This window comes from Saccopteryx leptura, chromosome 2 (assembly GCF_036850995.1).
Source record: "Saccopteryx leptura isolate mSacLep1 chromosome 2, mSacLep1_pri_phased_curated, whole genome shotgun sequence".
Classification (NCBI taxonomy): domain Eukaryota; kingdom Metazoa; phylum Chordata; class Mammalia; order Chiroptera; family Emballonuridae; genus Saccopteryx; species Saccopteryx leptura.
This window is the reverse complement of record NC_089504.1, coordinates 68,896,660-68,920,719: the sequence shown is the minus strand read 5'-3', so window position 1 is coordinate 68,920,719 and position 24,060 is coordinate 68,896,660. Positions and strand designations below refer to the sequence as shown.

The 24,060-nt window shown below is 38.2% G+C and overlaps 1 protein-coding gene and 1 non-coding gene across 21 annotated transcripts in view; one reads left to right on the top strand and one right to left on the bottom strand.

The window, feature by feature from the left end:
* PTPRD (protein tyrosine phosphatase receptor type D) overlaps positions 1 to 24,060 on the top strand; it is a 2,469,774-nt gene that overhangs the window by 1,590,978 nt on the left and 854,736 nt on the right. The window lies entirely within an intron of this gene.
* On the bottom strand, positions 15,555 to 15,627 carry TRNAK-CUU (transfer RNA lysine (anticodon CUU)). The gene has a single exon. It is a non-coding gene; the product is annotated as a tRNA-Lys (tRNA).

The window sequence follows — 24,060 nt, the reverse complement described above, 5'->3', positions numbered from 1 at the left end:
CACGCTCTACCACTGAGCCAACCGGCCAGGGCCAATTTATTTTTAATTGATGTTTCTAAATAAAAATTTTGTAAATAAAGGTTAAAAAGTTTAAAAGTTCCTAGTATGCTCAAATACTCTTATCTGTTTAAAATATTGCATTTTCAGCTTAAAAAAAAAAAAAAAGAATACCACTCCCCATATTTTCTGTTAACCTCAATTTTGAGTTGGTGTTTCTTAAGATTCTAAGAGGGGAAAAAAGAAATCTTTGTATTTAGAAAAGTTACACAAAGGTCCTTCAAAAACCAAGATACTTTTGAAGTCAAATTAGATAAGAATAAAACAAACAAGCATGACAGATATGGGGTTGTAGTAAATTTATTTTAGGCTCTTTTGCTGCTTCCCATTTGGTTTCTAGTTGTTTCTATTTCATATATGATGATTCAGCTCACCTTCATAAAACTTTCTTGGATAACCCCAATCAAAACGATGTCTTCTTCCAAATGTCTATTTGTCTTTTCTCATAACTCCCTTAAGATTTTATTATTCTGCTTTATGATTTAGCCATTTGTGTAGAATCAGTTCCCATTTTCTGAGCACAATATGTTCCAAAGTTAATTTAAAAACCAATATTTCTTTGTATTATTATTATTATATTTTGTCATATCCAAAGTACTTATTCCCATAGAACTAATAATATAAGTAATGTTCCTATTTTCTTTTAAGTTCTATTGCTGTCTGATCTAGTGCTTATAGAATTATTTCAAATATACTTCTACTGATGACATTGCTTCTTCAAAACAAATTGTTTTTATTTTAAGGGCAAATTATATAGACTTCTAAACCTAGACTTGTCTGGATTCTCTGCAACTTACTATCTATTTGATCATGGGCAAATTATTCAAATATGTTCATCCGAGATTTTTCTAAAATGAAGACAATAATGCCCTTACTATGTCTGTTATGAAGATTAAAAGCATTCACATATGAAAGTGCTTCAGAGTTAAGAACTATATGATTCCCCACATAAGTGGGGTATAAAACTGAGACTCATGGACATAGATAAAAGTGAAGTGATTACCTGGGTGAGAAGGGAGGGAGAGGGAAGTAAATAGGGACAAATATATGGTGATAGAAAATGATTTGACTCTGGATGATGGGCACACAATGCAATCAACAGTTCAAATGCTATAGAAATGTTCACCTGAAACCTATGTACTCTTATTGACCAATGTCACCCCCAATTAATTTAATTTCAAAATAAAAAATAAATATTTTATAAAATTTAAAAAACAATAAGAAAATACTTTAGAATAGTACGTGGCATATAGTAGGGGATAAATAGGTTAGTCTGTAGATGTTATCATTATTATTTTCATTGAAACTTGGAGTATCAGAACGTTTACTGCCCACATATAAGCATGTTTAAATGTGGAAATATTCAATATATTTTAGATGTTTATCTTCTAGAGACAAAATGCATACTTGAATCATAGAACACAGTCTCACATGATCAGAAAAAACATAACTACTCATTCCATAAAATACAGATCAAATGCTTTTTTTTTGTTTACCTATATTGCCAAGATGAGTAAAAATGGAAACAAAATACTTTAACTATTTTAATTTCATCACAAAAATGAAATGAAAGGAAAACTAATAATAATTATTATTGATATTAATTATTGAGCCCTTAGGATGTGCCAAGCATAGAGTGAATGGCTCTGTATGTAATCATCACATCCTCCTATTACAGATGAAGAAACTGGTGGTTAAGGAGGCAAAGGTCTCTCACAGCTAATGAGAGTTAGAGCAAGGATCCCAAATTCAACATTTCTGACTTTTTAATCTTATTTTATTTTCACTCTAGCAAATACAATGTTCTGAACTAAGTCCAATAGTATTGTTTAAATTAATATTAACACATTCCAATGTCTTTTTAGGGATTATCTGCCTCTTACCAAACCTACCCAGTTCTTTCTAATCCTGTCTTCCCCATATTGTCTACAAAAATAGAGTAAGACATTTTGTCAAACAATTGGGTAATGCCTAGTATAGTTTTTTTTCCTAGTACATTTTATTTAGTGCATTACATTTGATCACTATTTACAGAATTGCCTTCTCTTCCTTTTGTCTGAGATCATCAGCTCACTTAGCAGTGTTGTTTTTGGAAACTGCATTGGAAATTCCTTTTTAATTTTGTAGTCAATGAATGTTATAGCATTACTCATGAATGCAAGCATCTGATACTAACAGATAACAAACATGTAGAATTTTTAATCTTGCTAAAGAAAAGGCAGTATTCTTATTTGTGTACCCTTTATCCTCTCAATATATATAACCTTTATTTTTGAAATGTATATTATGTGCAAAGCACATTGTACATATATTACATATATCTCATTTACTTTTCATAGCAAATCTCTGAGGTCTATACTTTAATTATCTCCTTGTTAGAATGAAGGTCCTGAGAACTAGAGAAATGAAATATCTTGCCCAGATTTATACAACTAGTAGGAATGTCAGGATTTGAACCCAGGCGGAACTTTAGATACAATAATTGCCATTGTTTTGAGATGACCCCTGATTGCTTTGAGTTGAAAAAACCAAAACCATCTAACTAGATGGCAAGCATTAGGCTTCCCCCCTCCTGTGAGTGTCTAGACTGTAAACTTTTTGAAAGAAGGGCCTGTGTCTTCATACTTGTATTTGTGTATCTCATAATGTCTAAAAGGTGACTTGACACCATGGATAATCAATAAATGAATGAATGAGAACATTATGGGATGTCTAAGATGCTGTTAATGATTAATATATTGATCTATAATTAAAGGCTCAATTATTTTGCTTTAGTGATACTGACCAAGTTTAGTTAATTTGGTTAAATGTGGTGTCTCTTTGATATATTATGATTATTACTTTTTATAATCAAGCTAATGCTAACCAGAAATTGCTAAAATATCTGAATTTGGAAATTCAAAAATATGTGGGATGAACGTAACATTATTGTAACTTTCATACCTAAGTGTTTTGCTTATTTTGGCAAGTTTAATTTAGTTTCTTATGAAGGATGGCATTTGATTATATGCTGTGCAGTATTATGTTTACTATGAGGACCAATGGCAATACCTATAAATAGTTCACATTGAGTGTAAACTTCTGGAAGTGTAGGTAATGCTTGGAATTTCATTAGTTAAGAGAGTCTAAAATGCTGGGATATTTTACCTGACTTTAAGAATTGTTTACAAAGTTTTTACTTTAGCACTATTGTGGAGAAATAAGCCAGATATGCTTACTAAGGCACCTTACTAAGTGAGCCCGATTTCAGTTAATTTTAGTAATTAACAGTACACATAGAAGGGACATATTCAGGTCCCTACTAGAGATTTTTTTTATTACAGTATTAATTTGACAATTGCAGTAAATAGTAAGTCAATGTAATTAAAGGAAGGTTTTGTATTTTATACAGACGGTATACCAGAAGAAAACTCAGCAGAATGTTCTCTGAACATTTCTGCTTTAAGAGAGTTACTTTTTTTTTTTTTTATTCAGGAGTAGTAACCAAAACTTTTGTAATATATACATAACATTTAAAATATTTATACATTAAAATGATTTAGGAGCAAGATGGTATAGGAAAGGTAACATGTAATCTAATGACTTTTATGAGTGTTGACTAAATATTTTCCGGTTTCAAAAGTCTATGATCGTGACAATTCTTCACCATGAGTAGACTTAGAGGTTCAGTCAGTATGTCTACATTTGTGTGGTCAGAGAACATTAGAGTTAAAATATACCTTTAAGACTCTAGGTCATGTATTATACATGACAAATTTAGACCTAGAGAAGATAAATGAGCTGCATAAGATCAAATAGATCTTTAGTAGTGTATCTGTGACCCAAGTGTTTTTTATTCTGCATTTAAAACATATTATTCTTCAATGGAAGAAAGAAGGAAGGAAAGAAAGAAAAAGAGTGAGAGAGAGATGGAAGGACTGAGGAAGGAAGGAAGAGAGAGAGGAAAGAAAAGAAAAAAAAGATTAAAAAAAGAAGGAAAGGAAAAATTAAGACATAAAGACTAGGTAAGGAGCCCTGGCCGGTTGGCTCAGTGGTAGAGCGTTGGCCTGGTGTGCAGGAGTCCTGGGTTTGATTCCCAGCCAGGGCACACAGGAGAAGCACCCATCTGCTTCTCCACCCCTCCCCCTCTCCTTCCTCTCTGTCTCTCTCTTCCCCTCCCGCAGCCAAGGCTCCATTGGAGCAAAGTTGGCCCTGGTGCTGAGGATGGCTCTGTGGCCTCTGCTTCAGGCGCTAGAATGGCTCTGGTTGCAACAGAGCGATGCCCCAGATGGGCAGAGCATCATCCCCTAGTGGACATGCCGGGTGGATCCTGGTCGGGCGCATGCAGGAGTCTGTCTGACTGCCTCCCCATTTCCAACTTCAGAAAAATACAAAAAAAAAAAATACTAGGTAAGGAAGGTGATATAGTTCAATCTTCCCTACTGGAAAATTCTTTATGACACACAGTGAGCTAGTCTCTAATTAAAATTATGCATGAACCTCACTTTTATTATTGAGTTGTTATATTTGCAAGACAGATTTTCCTTCTAGTGAGAGAAAATCTACCTGCTTTTATTTCTTCCTTTAATCTTCTGTTATCTATACCAAATATCCATACTTCCTTCAACCATTCCTTTCATGACATGAGTTTCAGATACTGCATCTTCTGATGCCTCCTTCCAGCACATCAATACAATGTTTTATGCAGATGCCTATTAAACACAGTGTTACAAATGGTATCTTGATACTGTCACAAGTATGTGGAAAAGCCACTGTACTTTGGCTTTTTAAATTAATTGTGCCTTTTGTATAGTTGTGCTCATGTATCACCTGAAGCCTTAAAGTACTTTTCACATAGGGTCGTATATGTAAGGGCTCATATATTGATATTAAAACAGGCTTGTTTATTTTATCATTTCTAAGTCAAGATTTACAGGATTAAACTGTTTGCTATCATCATTGTTGGTTATCATAAAGTCTGTCAGTTTGGATTATTTGAGTTGCTCAAGAAAGCCATAATGATAAAACAAAGGAAGTTAAGTCCAATTGGAGTTTATGATGATACAAAAAATAAAACTAGTAGTATAAAATAAATTATATGATAGGTATGTTTTATATGTCATAACACATCTGCTGTCCAAAGGGAGAGGCTTGGAGACACAAGTCAAAATACTTTTGAGATCAAAATGATACATAAAAAGTGGTACTTTTTTTTTGAGATCTCCAGAACTTGAAATCTAGGCTATAACCATTGCATTTCACTCTGTATTTCTAAGTAATGTGAGCTTATGCTCATATCTTGCCTATTTCTTAAATATTCAGTGGGATGAAGACAGATGCCTAGGATGGACTGTGTTGAATGTGAGAGAGTTGCCTGGGTTAAGGGCATATATGAAAAGGGAAGTAACAAGACCACACAAGAAGGATAGTGTTCCTTAAAATAGGCAGTGAGGATATTTTAAGTTCTAAGCTTAAAAGGATTGTTAAGGCTATCTTTTGTACATTTTATAAATATGCCTTGCATGATATTATATAGTTTATTAACAAATATTATTTAGGGGCTAATTATTCTTGTGGTATTTGATATAGACCTAAAGATATTTTATAAATATCTACTTTTTAAAAAACTGGAGCCTGACCAGGCGGTGGTGCAGTAGATAGAGCATCAGACTGGGATGCGGAAGACCCAGGTTCGAGACCCCGAGGTCGCCAGTTTGAGCGTGGGCTCATCTGGTTTGAGCAAAAGCTCACCAGCTTGGACCCAAGGTCGCTGGCTTGAGCAAGGGGTTACTCGGTCTGCTGAAGGCCCACAGTCAAAGCACATATGAGAAAGCAATCAATGAACAACTAAGGTGTCGCAACAAAAAACTGATGATTGATGCTTATCATCTCTCTCCATTTCTGTCTATCCCTATCTTTCCCTCTCTCTGACTCTGTCTCTGTGAAAAAAAAAATAACAACAACAACAACAAAAAATACCTGGAGCATATGAAATGGTTCCCAACTTAAAAAAAAAAAAAAGACTTCTAAATTTTATCCCAGGTTTTCTTAAATCATATTTTAAAAGAGCAGACATCATTGATAGTTATTGAATGAAATTATGAAATCTCTTATGTAATATCTTCTGTCAGAAACAGCTGCCTGCAATTTACCTGAGATCTTAATATTACTTCAATTTTATACCATAGTAATGTCAAGAGAGGATCATGAGCATATATTTTCTCCTCAATCACAAGAATTATGCTCCTGAAAATCCTTGAGACAGATAAATACACACATTAAAAAAATATAGAATTTATAAAGTTATACTTGCGCCAACAAAATTTGTATAGATAATTGTATCTTGATTAAAAGTAAGTATAATAGAGGCATAGTTGTAATAATTTGTATATCTTAAATGAATAATTGTAGGTATGCATGAAATATTTTTTTATTCATCTATTTATTGAATTAACCAGTCACTACCCTATATGATAGAGATACAAAGTTGAAAATAATAAATGATATCTTCCCTCAAGGAGTTCACAATCTATTACATAGAGACAGCATGAAAACAAATAAATATGACAGTATTTTGTGGTGCCTTTTAACGTAGACACTTGTATAGGCTAAAACAGGGGCGTAGAAGTTGAATACCTACAGTACTATGTGTTTCAGATGCTGGTGACTCAGTGTTGAAACAAAAACTGTTGGAGGAAGCAGATGATGAAGGAAAATTGTTAAATTATAGAGTGTATGAGAAAGTGATTACCATAGATGAGGTTTAAAATACTTAATAAACAGTGAAAAATGGGTACCAACTCATCAACTAGTCACACAATGGAAGTCCATCCTATCTGCCGAGTATCAGATCTAAAATCAGTACCAATAGAAAAATAAAAGCAGGGAAGGAAAAATTAAAGTATCAGGTAAGAGTACTATTGAAATTTTAGAAATTTGGAACTAAGGGGTGACTTTTGAGTGACACTCTCAAGAAAATAAAGAAGTTAGTCATGTCGATATCAGAGGAAGGCCATTCCAAAGAGAGGAAATAGGAGGTGTGATAACTCTGAGGAGGAAGTTCACTAAAAGGAGATGGTTGGTGTGACCAGAGCGCCTGGTACTGGGAGAAACAAAAACAAAAGAGGCCTGAGAGAAGAAGACCCTCGTAGCTCCTAGCAAAAACTTTGATTTTTATTCTGTGTGAGATGATATTTCACTGAAGATTTTGAATAAAAAGCTGACGTGATTGGTTATGGTATTTTAGGAGGATCTGCAGGCTTCTGGATTGATAACTGGCTGGTTAGGACAAGAGCAGTGGCAGGTATTAAGACAGAGGCTACTGCAACAGTGCAAGCAAGAGGTGGGCCAAGTTACAGCTGCAGAAGTGGGAGAAGTAGTTGAATTCTGGGTAGGTATTGCTTTGAAAGTAGAGCGACTTGGATAGGCAGACAAATGAGATGTGAATTGTGGGAAAGATGAGTCAAGAATGACACTGGCTGGAAGAACGAAGTAGCTGGCTATGTGCCAAACCCTTTCCTAAACCATCTAGGATAGATAGCCAATTAAATAAACAATGATAGGAGAGTGCAAATATTTGCCAAATATGGGAAGCACAGGAGTTTATAATAAGGTTGCTTAATCTAGACCTAATAAGTGAGGGACATGTTTTTTTTTTTTAATGTTTATTTTATTGATTTTCAGAGAGAAGAAAGGAGGGAGAGAGAAAGAGAAAGAGGGGGGGAGAGAGAGAGAAGAAGAAAGGAGAGCGAGAGGAAGGAAGAGAGAAAGGGGGGGGAGAGAGAGAGAAGAACATCAATCTGTTCCTATATGTGCCCTGACTGGGAATTGAACCAGCAACCCCTGTACTTTTAAGTCAATGCTCTAACCATCTGAGCTATCCTGTCAGAGCAGTTTTTCATGAATGAAAATGATGCCTGAGTCTAAGGATAAACCAAATTGATTCGGGTGAGAAGGAGGCATAGGGGAGAGGGAAAACTAGACATATAATACTTCGGTGTGTGGGATCCCAAACACTTTAAATTTGCTAATATCTTATGAATGACATTATTGCTGCATCCCTTTAAAGATACTATATTCTTATCAAACTATTGCCACTGGCAGGAAGTTGGTTTAAAGGCTGTATTCTTAAGCATTTTTTCCTACAAAACATATTCATGAAGCACTCTTTTTGTGCTAGAGTCTCTGTGCTGAGGGGTGTATCATAATGAATTATATTTGGATCTTTCCCAAAAGAAGCTAAGAGTATAATTTTATTCTCCATATTAACACCCAAGTATTAGTTAAGTCCACTGAGATATGCACTTATTTTTTCAAGTTGCTAGTACACTAGATTTGTTGTATTATACATTTGTGAGTTATGAGACTTAGTAACTAATTTAGTAATGACTCAACAGATCATCTTCAAGGCATGATGCTTGGTTTTATCCCCCTCCCTCACCCAAAGTATCCTTAGCACCTGTCAAATGGTATAGCCTACAATTTTTCAAGTAATAAATATATGGCACTTCTAATGCTAACCTAATTTTTTCTACAGATCAGTGTGACAGCCATGAAGAACTAATATTTTGTAGAAATTTAATCTATGAACTTTCCTTATAGGCTCTATGGCAAGAGGCTTATATAATAATTTCTATTAAGAATTTTTCAGCCTGACTAGGCGGTGGCATAATGGATAGAGCATTGACCTAGAATGCTAAGGACCCAGGTTTGAAGTCCTTTGGTCATTGACTTGAGTTCAAAGTTTGCAAGCTTGAAGCCCAAGGTCACTGGGTTGAGTCCAAGGTCACTGGCTTGAGCAAGGGGTCACTGGTTCAGCTGAAGCCCCCTGGTCACATATGAGAAAGCAATCAATGAACAGCTCAAGTGCCACAACTACAAATTGAAGCTTCTCATCTTTCTCCCTTCCTGTCAATTCCTCTGTGTGTATGTTTCTTGTTAAAAAAAAAAAATCATATGTATACTGATATATCTTTAATGACCTTAGTACCACTTAGAGAAAAGTAGTTTTCTCCTCATTGACAGATCTACTTGCAACTTCTCTCCCCTTTCTTTTATGAAACACTTTTACAAAATTCTCATTTCTATCAGCATCTTTGACTTTGTGATATACAAGGTGGAGCAAAAGTAGGATTACAGTTTTTCATATGGAAAATAATACAATAATTAATAAGAATATAAGAATAAACTCCGTGTTTTGGCATACTCATAACTGTAAACCTGCTTTTGCTCAACTCTGTATTTACAATTGTTTTCCCATTTATAAAGTTCTTTCTGACCCTGGACAGATCAGGGCACACAGGAGAAGCAACCATCTGCTTCTCTACCCCTCCTCCATCTCTCTTTCTTTATCTGTCTCTACTGTTCCCACAGCCATGGCTCAAGTATTGTAGTTCCAGCAAAAGTTAGTCCCAGGTACTAAGAATGGCTCCATGGTGTTGGCCTCAGGTGCTGAGATAGCTCGGTTGCTGAGCAACAGAGCTCTGTCCCAACAGGGCAGATTATTGCAGGATAGGGGCTTGCGGGATGGATCCCGGTGGGGTCGAATGCAGGAGTCTGTCTCCACTTCCTCTCCTCTCACTTAAAAAAAAAAACAAAAGAATTTCTTTCTACCATTCTTTCCAAACAATGATTTCAGTACTTTCAAACTTAGGACTCTGGAATTATTTCTTTCACTTTTGTTTTTATAATTACATTACATGAGGGGGAACAAGGTTCTTTCTAATTCTCTGTGAAATCAAATGTTATTTTGTTCCTGTTGAAAAACATCGACCAGTAATGATTTTACATACATTTTAATGGATTTAAATGTAATTTTATAATCATAATTAAGCCATCCCACACCAATTTTCCCTTCAGATTTTATGGAGAAAAGGAATTGATCTGGCAGGAAGAAAAAAAAAAAAAACAAAAGACCAGGATGTGGATCTTTGAAAGGTATTAACCTTTTAATGCCATGTTTAGCTTGTTTCATTCCACAAGAATCAATGATAAACACACCCATCCAGTTTGTGGTCCTCATTAAAACAGAGCGTTGCTATGAAATGAGTGACCCTTTCAAATTGGTAATAATTTGTCATTCAACTCCATAAATTAATATTATTTTAAAAAGATGACTCCACTGTCCTAGTGACACCACAATTGGCAGCTGCTTTTAGGTTTTCCTGGACGAACTCTAGTTATTATGATAAGGGAACCCATGATCCACTTTAACTTCTACTCGGTTTGAAAGTGCCATGGACACCACTCTTCTCCTGAGTGGATTTAATTCCCCAGCTCTCAATGCTGGCAGATTATCATGCTGAACCACGTTTCTCCCTTCTGCTCTCATCTTCTAGTCAATTGTTTTAAGATTGTTTTGGAAGTCACACTGAGAAATGATAAATTCTTGATAGTCTCTTCCTACTTGTTTCTCTACATTGGAGAGAAACCATCAGTAAGTGCATATTTATTATATCTAGTACATTCCCTTTTGTCAAATCGTCTTTCCAGAGCTTTTTGTTTTCTAAGCATCTACTTAACCACAGCAGTGAAACAGTGAAGCTGCTTGTTGCCTTCTATTGGAAATTAAGCTTTGGCCCTAAGCCAGACTGCCTGAGCCAGCACTAATATAATTCACAACTGGAAGAAGACAATCAATTAATCAATACTGTAATTTGGAACTGACTATGGTAGTAACACTCACAGCTATTAGACTCAACTGACTGACACCATTTAGGATTAATGAGGTAGCTAGAGCAGGCAAACCAAAGATTCATATAAAGACTTTCCCCTAAAATCAAACTGCCCACTCTATTTTGTTATTTTTTTATTTCATGATACTACAGTGAAATCTACTGTAAGTAAGAATATGAAGGGCAAAGAATTTTACCCATTACCATGATTTTGAACAGGACTTTAATGAACATTTAAGGTATGGATTTTAAAAATAAATTCAGTTCTATGTTAGAATCTTCTGAGAAATTAAAAAAAAAACAAAAAACATGACCTAAAATTACTTTTCTGATGTTATTTGAGTATTCCTTGAACTGTTATATAATCAAATATTGGTGTATTTATTATTTGGGAAATAAATAACCATCTTTTAAACTAAAAAAAACTTAAAATTATTTTTAAAAAAACCTTTAAGGCTTATCCTGTTTTAATCCCACAATAAAATAAATAAAATTATAAAACCACACAGCATCTGTGGTGTTTGCAAAATAACAACAAATATTAACTCTTTCTACTCACTTCTGACAGAGCCATCGAATTTTGCAAATCTTATTGACAAGACAAGGGTTCCCCTAAGCCATTGGCTGCATATTTATAATGATGTATCATTAAGCTAACTAGAAAGTTTGTGCCTTTGTTGTTGCTGTTGTTGATTCTCTGGACTGTGTATACCTAGGCTCTGAGCCCTCAGATTGCAGATATCTGTTATAATCTGAAGTCTTAAGAGCTAGCCCAGTGGAGTTAGACATGGTCATATATTTTTGTTTTTGAACTAAGGAGCAAAATACCAAAGCATCTCATATAAATCTAGCAGATGACAGGAAGATAGAGTAATATAGCTGTACATATTGTATCACCATATATATGAAGGGTACACTTTGAACAGCAATATAACAAAATCCATAGAGAGAGTCTCTGTACAAAGGATTGATATTCATTCTTTTAAGTTAAAATTGGTTTCAGGTATACAACATAATAATTTGATATTTGTATAGTTGTAAAATGATTGCCACAATAAGCCTAGTTCATTGTTCTTTAATTTAAAAATTTAGTAAAAATTTATTTAATATCCTAATTTTATTATGAAAGACTAAGAAAAGCACTTGAATATAGTCCTGGGACTTGTATTTTCTTTTCAAATATTTGTCATATTAATAAAGAAAAAGACATTGAAAATATTAAAATCTTCTTAATATTGTATCAGACACTGAATTTAGAAACTTTAATATGGTCTATAGTTGATTGTAAATCAAGACTAAATTCTCTCTCGTGAGATCTTTCTATATATTATCTGAAGTGTTTCTTTGGGGGGAATCCTAAAAAGCAAAATAAAACTTTAGAACTATCATGAAACTTTTGAAAGAAAGCAATTTAAAAAAAATGAGGGAGTCTAAGATTTACTAAGTAAACAGTGATATTAGACAAAATGGTGACATTTAATTAGAAAGCCAATGAAGTTTTATCTATACTGGTTTCCACTGATATGAATATAAATATATATATATATATATATATATTCTTTATCGCATCCAGTGGTTGTCCTCATATTAGAGACATATTCTAAGTAAATGACATTTCACAAAATGGAACATATGTCCAGTTTAATACATCATTTTTTATTATAGAGAGACACAGGAAAACTAATTTCATTCTGCTTGCTTAAGCAAAGTCAATAAAAAACAATAAAATTTTCATTTTAAGAAGATGTACTTAATGTTTTTAATAGAGAAATTATTTTGGATCTTATTCAACTTTACCCTGTAATAAATATTCTTATCTTTAAGAGAATAGAGCATGGAGTTCAAAATGAACAATTATATTTATTGGTTGGCCTTTTTTTGTCAAAATAATCAACTAATTCTTTTGAAATTTATAAAATTGAAGAACAAATATATGGAGGTATCTAATAAAAAATGGGACAATGACATATTTAAGTCAGTGCAAAATGAACAATATTTTTTTATGTTGTCTTGTTTATTTATTTATATTCAACTTCATTTTACACAATAACACTTTGAGCCAACTTGCAAAATATATATAGAATACAATGGGATATTTTATTTTAATGCCATGTTATTCCAAAAGTAATTTAAGGAAGCTTTTAAAGAGTTATGAAATACAATAAAATAAAATAAATTTAAAGTTGCTAAAAATATATAGAAAATGTAACAAAGACAAGAAATTAAGTTAAAATCTAGGAGATTAAAAAACAGATAAAAAGTCACTTTTACACATTTGATAAATAGTTGGGACAACTTAGTGTGCAGCATTATTTTGTAGAGAGTTTTATATAATGGCAAATATTAATCTAAACTTTCTAGAACAACAGTCGATAATAGGTCATACTGTAAATATTTAAGACCTTGTGAGCCATAAAGACTCTGTAGCACTTGTCTGTCATTTTATGAAAACTGTCATATGCAAGATGTAAATGAAAGGACATAGTTGTGTAACAGTAAAACTATAAAAATAGGCAGTCAACCAGATATTCCCATGGGCTGTAATTTTCCCAGCTCTTATGGAAACTAAAGCAAAGATAGAGTCAGTTACCTAAATTTAAGATAAAAGTCTACTGCATAGAATAATAGCCTTTACTTTATTTATTTTTATTTTAATAATTTATTTTTTTATGTGTGTGACAGAGACAGAGAGAGTCAGAGAGAGGATCAGAGACAGACAGGCAGTAGGAAGGGAGAGAGATGAGAAGCATCAATTCTTTGCGGCACCTTAGTTCATTGATTACTTTCTCATATGTGCCTTGGCCAGAAGCGGGGGGGTGGGGAGGTGGGAACACAGCAGACTGAGTGACCCTTTGCTCAAGCCAGCAACCTTGGGCTCAAGCTGGTGAGCCTAGCTCAAACCAGATGAGCCTGCGCTCAAGCTGGTGACCTCAGGGCCTCGAACCTGGGTATTCTGCATCCCAGTCCGACGCTCTATCCACTGCACCACCACCTGGTCAGGCTACTTTTTTTTTACACTAAAATGTGAGATGAAATTTCGTAGGGGAAGTGTGAGAGTGGCCAATGTCAGTTACATCTCCACAATAATTAAAATAGGTTGTTTTGTGCAGCAGCTGGTCACAGCCTCATGAACATCTATAAAATATGTGTGAAATTCAGCATAATGTTAATTTTGGGTTTTGTTTTTGTACACAAAATACAATGGACCATTCTCTTTATTTTTTAGTTAGATATTATATTAAAGCATTTTATACTTTGGGATATTTCTCTTCTTAAGTTTACTTTGCTTTGCTTTTTCTATTTGTCATGATTGTTAAACAGAAAAATCACCACCAGCACCCCATGACATGTAAAGCAATATACTATCTTGCATTGCATTTAAATAACTGAGAACTACATTAGTACTATGACATACATAAGCATTACTCTAAAAACAGTGAAGGAAATATGAAAGAAATTAAAATCTTATATGGATGATGGGCATTAAATGAAGAAAGTGTGATGAATGTTGTCATATCAAGAGCCATGAGTTGTGGATTGTACTCCTTGGTGATGAATTTCAGGTCCACTATATCAGCAATGTGATCTTTAGCATAGTCCTTAAAGTCTCTGAGCCTCAGTTTCTTCATCTCTAGTATAAAGATATTATTAATGCCTTTCTCACTATGTTGTAAGGGTCGATAAGATAAGACTTCATACAGTGGCACATGCTTAGAACTCATTATTTAACTCAGCTAGGACGTATATTTAAAAGCTTTAGGTTGTGATGGGAGTTGCAAACATACTTGTCTGGGATCCATGACTTCTTCACATCCATGGGTAGATTTTGTCTGTCTGTTTTGGAGGAGGACTTTTGTAGAGGTTTGATTTGGAGAGAGAAGTTGTGTGAATGTCTTCCCCCTACCACACACATACCCCAAGACTCTTTAAAAAGACTACTAAGGGAGCTCAATATATAGCCCTTCAATTTACTAGACATAGTGGATAAGTTGCTGAGCCAAGCCTAGAAAGTCTATGAGCAAGATGCTGTCTAAAGTGGTTGGTTGTAGCAGAGGAGAGGGTAGATTTGAAGATGTTAATGACACCCACAGTGTTTGTAGGGACAATGGATTCATGAGCATTTCCCAGGGACCACTTTTGAAATACACAGAGTAGGAAGCTGCAGTGGTGTATGCTTAACCTTCCCAAGCAGTCAGCTGGAGACTGAAGGGACTTCTACAGCAGGACTGAGGCTGACTTCTAAGAAAAAGAAGGTATAGAAGAGAGCTCCTTGGGGATCAAGTGCGTGTGTGTGTGTGTGGGGGGGGGGTGTCTCCTCCAGTATTACATAAATAAATGTGAGAGTCAGCTTTCAACATCTGCAGAGTCCAGAGAGTACCAAAATTACATCACCACTGAAGGTTCAGCCAAGCAATGCCCTTTGTTCCACTTAACTTTCCCCCTCCATTCTATTCCAACAGTGAAAGGGGCAGAAATCACAGTAAGCAAGATATGGTGGGGAGGAGGGAAAGTCAATCAATGTAGGTGGAGTGCAGAGCACATTCCTTGCAGCTGTGGCTGATGCAATGCTGTGAGAATACTCCAGCTCCCAGAAGCCTCCTGGGCATACTCAGGAAGGAAGCTTGCCCACTATAAGGAAGTGACTTAGTGCCAACCACACAGCTCCCTGATCTTTTCAGCCATTGGCTTTGAGGAACATGCTGTAACACCCTATAGGCTGAACCTGTGTATATAAGCTAGCTTACTTCCTGAATAAAGTGGATCTACATCACTGAACCTGGTCCCCAGAGTCGGGTCTTTGCGTCTCCATTGTCCTCACCCCTGGCAGGACTTGTCCACAACTGGCGCCCAACGTGGGACATGAACCCATGACCCTGAGATTAAGAGTCTCATGCTCTACTGACTGAGCTAGCTGAGCTCGAGCCCCGGGCCACTGCCACTTTCTGCACTGCAGACCTTGCAGCTCCGGACTCAGCCTCAGCCTCAGCCCTGGTCTCCTGCCACTGCTGGCTCTCCACAATATACAGAGCAAGCTGCAACTCACGAACCTGTTGATTCCTTCTTCAGCGTCCGCTCCATTTCCAAACGAATCTCGTGAACCTGTTCGGCCTCCTCCAGTGCTTGCTCCAGCTCCAGGGTTGGCATCTCTTTCTCCCACATTTGGTCCAGCTCCTTCCACTGTTCTGTTTGCAGGTCCCAGGCAGCCTCTTCCACAGAGCTCTTCATTTCCTCATGCATGGCTGTAAAAGTCAGCCAGCCTATGGCCCCCAAAAGGACAGCCAAGGGGAACCATAACAGCAGCCAGTCCTCTACTCCACTGCTGAAAGGTAGTAGTGGCTCCTTGCTGATCTGTATCGAATCCTGCCACAGACTACACCAAATATAAAGCCAGTAGCCAGGGTCACCATCAGAACCACCTGGCCCATGCAGGTTCTCATTGGATTCAGACAGTTGGTAAAGAAACAATGGAGCCAAAAACTGGTGGGCTATCATCTTTAATCATAGCTTGCACCCAGCAGGCAAGTAAAAATACACACTGGGCTCCAAAACCCACTCATTCAGTGCTCACAAAGCTACTGACTTATGCGAGTTTCCTAGAATTAAAGGTTTCTAGCTCACAAGAATTATTCACCTCTGTTCCCCATCTCCTTCCTTCTCTCTGCACAAACTCTGCACAAACTGGCTTCACTCAACACTCCACCATCTTGACTGCTTCTCCTCTCCTCCGTGTGGCCTTTCTCTGCTCTCCTCTCTAGTGCTAATCTCAGAAACCGAGAGAGAGCAAGCTCCCGGTATGCCCCCATTTTATAGTGTAGAAATCAAAACCTTTAATCCAATATACAAAATAGGGAAGTCTCTAATACAATGTCACTTATCTGAGGCATGATGGGTTTGTACCACCCCACATCAAAAAGGGTAGGAAAGGGCCTGACCTGTGGTGGTGCAGTGGATAAAGCGTCGACCTGGGAATGCTGAGGTCGCCAGTTCGAAACCCTGGGCTCGCCTGGTCAAGGCACATATGGGAGTTGATGCTTCCAGCTCCTCCCCCCTTCTCTCTGTCTCTCTCTCTCCCTCTCTCTCTGCTCTCTAAAAATGAATAAATAAAATAAATTAAGAATAAAAAAAAAAGGGTAGGAAAGGTTTAGTCCTAAAACCAAGCCTTAGGCTACAAGAATCCTGCCTGCTTATAGCCTGTCCCCCCACATCCAATGCAAACTATAAGTGAGCAAATATATATATCATTATTTACAAACTTATTTGACCAATATTCCACCCCTTTTGCTTGCTTCACAATCTAAAGCACAGGTATTCCTGCACAAGGAAATTAGGCACATTACACAAATTACAACAACATGACAAATCATACAATTTTAACAATTACAAAGATACACTTCACCAGTCTCTGAGCACTTTGCTAAGAGCACAAAATGTCCTCGGCCTTTTTTCTAGCCATGGGAAAAGCTTCCCCAGGCAGGGGAAGGGCCTCCAGCAAAGCTGCCCCCCACCCCCATCAGGATATTTCACATTGTCCAAAATCAGTAAGTCCATCCAACAAAGGAGCCAGTGCTCACTCAGATCATAGTCCAGGAAATCAATCCATGTACATGAGGCCTCAGCCACTGCCTCATCCCTGCCATCCTGGCAGGCCTTACACTGTCCCAAAGAGGAGCATGTGACAATGGCAGTCAGCATTTCTATCTCTGCTCTGGAGAGCATGATGGCATTCATCCCTATGTCCCAAAATCGCAGACCTACCAGGGACATAGCAAGTACTCCTTGCTGCTGGGCTCTCATCTTCTGGAAACTGTGGATTGCAACTCCAGCCTGATTCTCCTCATCCTCCAAAGAGGAACTGAAAACACCAGTTCGAGCTGCCGGGCTCAAGCCCTGGGCTGCTGCTGCCTGCGTGTGGGAGTCAGCGGTTACTATAGCACACATAAGCAAGAACAAAGCACCAGGGCCTGGGAGCCCATCAGGGGCAATTCTCTGGGCCTGCCCCACCAAAGCCTCCACATCCCCCCAGGTGATGGGGCATGCACACCGGCTGCAAGGTCTTCTTCTGGAGCTCTGAGGACCTCCTCCCCTCAGGCGTAGTCAGAGTGGAAAAAGCCAGGGCTGTGGATTTGGACAGGTGAAGACTGAACCACTTAGTGGGTGCCCAATAAACCCTGTCAAGCAGGTTGGGGGGTTCCTGGGATCCAAATTGGCTGAAAAACACAATCATAACCTCTCCCTTGCATTAGAAGAGGGTGTGATCCCCACCACTGTGCCATGGCTGGGTCCTTCCAGTGTCATTTCAGAGAGAGAGGCAAGGGAGAGAGAGAGAGTGAGAGATACAGAAAAATAGACAAGACAGACAGAAAGAAAGAAAAAAGACACATGGGGCATATAGGCTGGCCCATGGTTCTGCAGCAGGAACACGTGTTAGAGTTAAAGCTGGGGTAGAAAATGGCATCTGAGAGGCTGGGGTGGGGCACTGAGCCCTGGCAGGAAATGCGGAAGTAGCGACTTCTGCTTTTCCCAGTGGCAGAGTGGATGGTGAATTAGCAATTCTGTTGGTTTCATTTCTGCGCGCTCAGCCACAAACTCAGAGGCTAACCTACTTTCCTCCTCAATGGAAGGGGCAAATAGGGAGGTAGGAGCTCCTCTGAAAGAGGAGTAGCCTATAGGACCTTAGGGACCAGCAGAGGGTCCCCAGCAGGAGCACCAGTCAAGTAGGCGTGTATTGCCAATAAGGCAGGAGTGAGGCCAAGAGGGAAGATTTGCCCCCCATGCACCTTGGCGAAACGAATGCATTGGAGTGCTCAGGCCCAAGTATTCAGGTCCCAGAGGGGCATGTCCTCAATCCAGGGATTGAGACTAGAGAGAATCTCCCAGTAAGTACAGGGATCCTTTTCACAAACTTCAACTCGCCTACTCTGCAATAGGGTGTGCAGGGCTCAAGCCTGTGGGGCTTGAGAGTGGGGAAGAAGGTTTCCCATTGCAGAGAGTCACTCACCCGTCCCTTGGATGCTGGTTAGGTCCCTGCCCGACAAGTCCTGCCAGGAGTGAGGACAATAGAGATGCAAAGACCTGACTCCGGGGACCAGGTTCAGTGATGCAGATCCACTTTACTCAGGAAGTAAGCTAGCTTATATACACAGGTTCGGCCTATAGGGTGATATAGCGTGTTCCTCAAAGCCAATGGCTGAAAAGATCAGGGAGCTGTGTGGTTGGCGCTAAGTCAGTTCCCTACAGTGAGTGAGCTCCCTTCCTGGGTATGCCCAGGAGGCTTCTGGGAGCTGGAGTATTCTCACAGCATTGCATCAGCCACAGCTGCTAGGAGTGTGCTCTGTGCTACACCCCCATTCTATTTTCTAACTAGTCAAACATTTAGAAGCTTGCCTCAATGTTTAATCCAGCTAATCTATTAGCATATCATATAATAGGTATTATAGTTGTCTTAGTTCTACTAGGGTTCTGTTGCATAATGCATAGCATTCAGAAGTTACAACAACAGCAAGCAGCCATTCATCAAGTCCAATTGGCCTTAATTAAAAGAGAAGGGGGAGTTGTGGGTGGAGTGCAGGAAGGGAGCTCACCCGCTGTAGAGATGTAACTTAGCGCCAACCACACAGCTCCCTGATCTTTTCAGCCATTGGCTTTGAGGAACATGCTGTAACACCCTATAGGCTGAACCTGTGTATATAAGCTAGTGTACTTCCTGAATAAAGTGGATCTGTGTCACTGAAACTGGTCCCCAGAGTTGGGTCTTTGCATCTCTGTTGTCCTCACCCCTGGTAGGACTTGTCCAGTAATCAACCTAAAAGGAAACCCAGATTTTTGACACATTCATGAGTTAGGGCATTTTAATTATGGAATTAAATCTGTTTTGTGGTATAATATGTTGCTTTAATAGTTGTAAGTAGACAGAGAAGTAATAGTGCCTGCCTGAGTTTTTTATTCAGCAACAGGATATAAATTAGCACCTTTGAAAAAATTGTAAAGTGGCAATAAAGTTGAAAAAAGAAGACTGCAATTACATTTGGTTGTTTTATGACTTTATTGCCTAATTTGGATTTGTTCAATGGTATGAACATTCGTTATATCCACATTTATATATTGATGGATTGCAATCACACTAGAATTCTTTCTTTATAGCAAGTATGTACTGAATACCTATCATGGATCAGGCACTGTACTAAGCATTGGGCATAATGAGGGGAATAAAGGAGATTTTATAAACATATTGAGAAAAATAAACATTTAAACACATTTGGGCAGCAGAATAATATTCCTTTTTGAGATGTCTTTTTCCTAATCCCCAGAACCTGGTACATGTTAGCTGGCATGACAAAAGAGACTTTGAAGATATGATTAAAATTAAGAATTTTGAGATGGAGAGATTATCCTGGATTATCCAGGTAAACCCATTGTAACTATAAGGGCCTTTATAAGGGCAAGAGGGAGGCAGGAGGAACAGTCAGAGAAGGAGATGTTCTGACAGACACAGAGGCCAGAGAGAGAGATTTGAAGAGCCTGTACAGTTATTTTTGAAGGTAGAAGAAGGGGCTATGAGCCAAGGAATGTAGGCAGTTGTGAGAAGAAGAAAAATGTAAGCAGATGAATTTTTTCCCATAGCCTCCAGGAGCAACACGTAACTGCTGACCCATTTTAGATTTCTGACCTCCAGAACTTTAATATAATAAAGTTGTGCTGTTTTAAGATGCAAAAGTGTGATAATTACAGCAGCAAGAGGAAACTAATACAGTAGGCAACAATGTTAAAACATAAAATTATGATAGGAGAAATACATAAATGTTGAAGTCATATTTAAGTAGTATTTATTAAGCTAATCCAAGAATTTGAGGAGGGCTGCTTGAGGAAGTAATAAATAACCTAAGACTAGGAGGGTGAACAAAATCAACCAGAAGAGAGGAGCACTAAAGAATATTCTAGGGTAGGAAAATAGGATGCAAAGGCTTATAGGTGGGCAAAAGCAAGTGATATTTTAAAGAATCGGAACAAGTTCAATGTCTGGACAACAAAATTTGAGATAAAGAATGCATGATGAGGCTGCCGAATGTACTGAGGTCAGATCATGAAAGGGCTAATCAGTTATGACACATTCCAAAGTTTGAACTTTATCATAAGAGCAATGTGAAAATTCTATAGGATTTTGAATAGGTGAATGTCATAATCATATTCTCATATGTGAACTGTACAGAGTGGATTTGAAGAGAAATATTTAAAAAAGAAAGGCCAGTTAAGAAGTGATGGCAACCATTTAGAAAGGAGGTGGCTTTTGCTGGGACCTTGGTTGTGGCTGTAGGAATAAAAAGTGGAATCGGGAAGCAATTTGAGAATAGCATCTAAATCAGCGGTTCTCAACCTGTGGGTAGTGACCCCGGCGGGGATCGAATGACCAAAACACAGGGGTCACCTAAAGCCATCGGAAAATACATATTTCTGATGGCTTTAGCCACTGAGAAGCTGTGCTACTGTCTGCAGCAGCGCTATTCAGCTTGAATGCACGCCGTTATGGACGTGCGTTCCAAACTGAATGCCTGTGCATACGTGATTGCATCATCTGTCCAGGGCCTAAGGCAGGGGTCCCCAAACTTTTTACACAGGGGACCAGTTCACTGTCCCTCAGACCGTTGGAGGGCCGGACTATAAAAAAAACTATGAACAAATCCCTATGCACACTGCACATATCTTATTTTAAAGTAAAAAAACAAAACGGGAACAAATACAATATTTAAAATAAAGAACAAGTAAATTTAAATCAACAAACTGACCAGTATTTCAATGGGAACTATGCTCCTCTCACTGACCACCAATGAAAGTGCGGCGGGGTCCAGATAAATGGCCTCAGGGGGCCGCATGCGGCCCGTGGGCCATAGTTTGGGGACCCCTGGCCTAAGGGGTGGGAGAAGCGGGGAACACTCCACAGTCCATAGCAGCGCAGCTGCTCATCCATAGCAGAGCATTACGTGTGTCTGGCGCTTGCTGACATTATCAGTGGGCGGGTGCAGCAAGCGCTGGAGGACAGAAGCCTAGGAGGCAGAGAGGCAAGAGGCGGAGGGAGAGCCAAGAGAGCCTGCGAGACAGCCTGCTGGTGTAAAAAAGGTTAATAATGTAAAAACAGTACACACACCATACACACAATACTGTGTAAGTGTAAGGTGCTTTGTGTGTAATCATTACACAGTACACAAAGCAGCTTACCCTTACACAAAGCACCATACATTTACACAGTGTGAACTACATCGGTCTTATACTATAAGAGACCACTATAAGATGTAGTTCACACTGTTCCCCAATGTATAATTATCTCCCATATCTCCCACTATTTTCCCATATTCTGAATGAGGAAACTGCTGAAATCAGCGGTTTCCAGCATTGAATCCGCCTCCTATTGATTTCATTGGGAGTGCGGTGGATTTTGTGGAAGAGAGCTCCCAAGAATCTCGGGTTACCACACAATCCGCTGCAGCCTCCTTTTGATTTCAATAAGAGGCGGAGAAATGACAGTTTCCGACACATTTCTTCCTCTCCTATTCAAGTCAATGGGAGGCCGCAGCAGATTCCGCTCAAATATAGAGCATGTTGCTTAATTTTTTTCACGCTAGAACTTTTCCTAGAGCAGAAAAATTCCAAAGATGGAATCCGCCACCCCCAATAGACTGAAAGAGTCCTCACACTGAGGAATCTGCTGTGCGGATTCTGCAGTGTAAAAGATCTGCCTCCTATAGAAGTCTATTGGGGGTGGATGAGGAACTGTATTGCAGGGTCACAGCATTAGAAAGGTTGAGAACCACTGATCTAAATGATATTGTGATTTGCTAGATGTGAGCGGTGTAATAGGTAGGTAGGTGATGGCAGCATTTCAGGGACGAAGAACACAAGAGAATTAATTGTGGAAGGGAGATAAGAACATGAGTACATTCCTCAACATATTAGACTTAAAGTGTTTATAAAATACACATGTTGAAATGTCTAATGAGCAGCTGGACATATAGAATAGGAGCCTAGAAAGGAAGTTAGTGCTGGAAAAGTAGATTTGTGAGTCATCCATTTACTAATGGCTTTTGAAGCTTTGAATGTCATAATGGAGTAGATGATTTTACAGGATTCCTGGATTAGCTTAATAAATCCTTTACATTGAGGTGGAGAAAAAAGACTAGAACTGAGCCATGAAGTCATTATTATGAAAAAAAAAGTGGAAGAATAGCAAAAGGAACAGTGAAAGGAAAATAAGGAGAGGCCAGAGGGAAAGGAAGCATACCGAGAGAAGCTGTGCCAGGCGAGGAGGAAAATAGGGGCGCCTGAAGAAAAGATTTCAACAGCAGCCAATGCTTCTAAGAAGTCAAGCAAGATAGCTGAAAAGTGCTCCCAGTTTGCAGTATGTAGGCACCGAGAGCATGTGAGCAAGGTCAGTAGTATATTGCAAGAAAAAATAGCATTGGATAAGTTCAGAAAATTAAAACAGGAAATATAAAAACCACCTTCAAGAATTTGATGGTGAAGGGGAGACAAGAGATAGTGGGATTTGCAGAGAATTTAGATTGAAGAAAGTTTTACTTTTTCTTTCCTTTTTTCCCCCTTGTTATATATTGCAGAAACCCATACATAATAAAAATTCTGGTGTGAAGCATCTGGAAATGAAAAAGAATGCAAGATGCAAGCATTTGGAGGGTGGAGAATGCACTGTATGTCTAAGGAATCTAAGGGGGTAGGTTCCAGAATTCAGATAGATGTAGATAGTTACATAGATAGAAATTCAAATCTTACTCAAACCATTAGGAAAAAGGGAAAGATGGATATAGCTTATAAGCTGAACCTTAAAGAGCCCAAGAGTTTCCCCCCAGTGATTTTAAGTAATCTCCTGGACTTGGGGGGAGGAGGTGGATGAGCTGAAGATTTGAGGAGAGTTGGAAAGGTTTGACATAGTATCTGTGAGAAATGGGAATTAGGTAGTATAATGGAAAGCTAATAGGATTCCCAGGCACTATTGAAAGCCTGAGTAAGATTAGCTATCATGAGTGCATTTTGGTACCAATCTGCCCCTTTGTGTGGTATTCTTTAGCAGTGTTCAGCAGAGTTTAGCAGCCTTGGTGCATGCATAGGGAAAAATGTGTTACTGTCGACAATCTTCTGCACAAAATGATTAGAACAATACGGCATGGGATGCTCTGATATTGGCAAAAAAAAAAAAGTAATTGAACACCCTCCAAATGCCTGGCCTTCATATATTCTCCTTTGACAAATGCTGAGTCCCTTCTTATGTTAGCCTGCTGTTCTTTTAGAATTCAAGATGCAGGATCTCAAAATGAAATGCCTTTTAAGACTCTACTATAAATAAGCT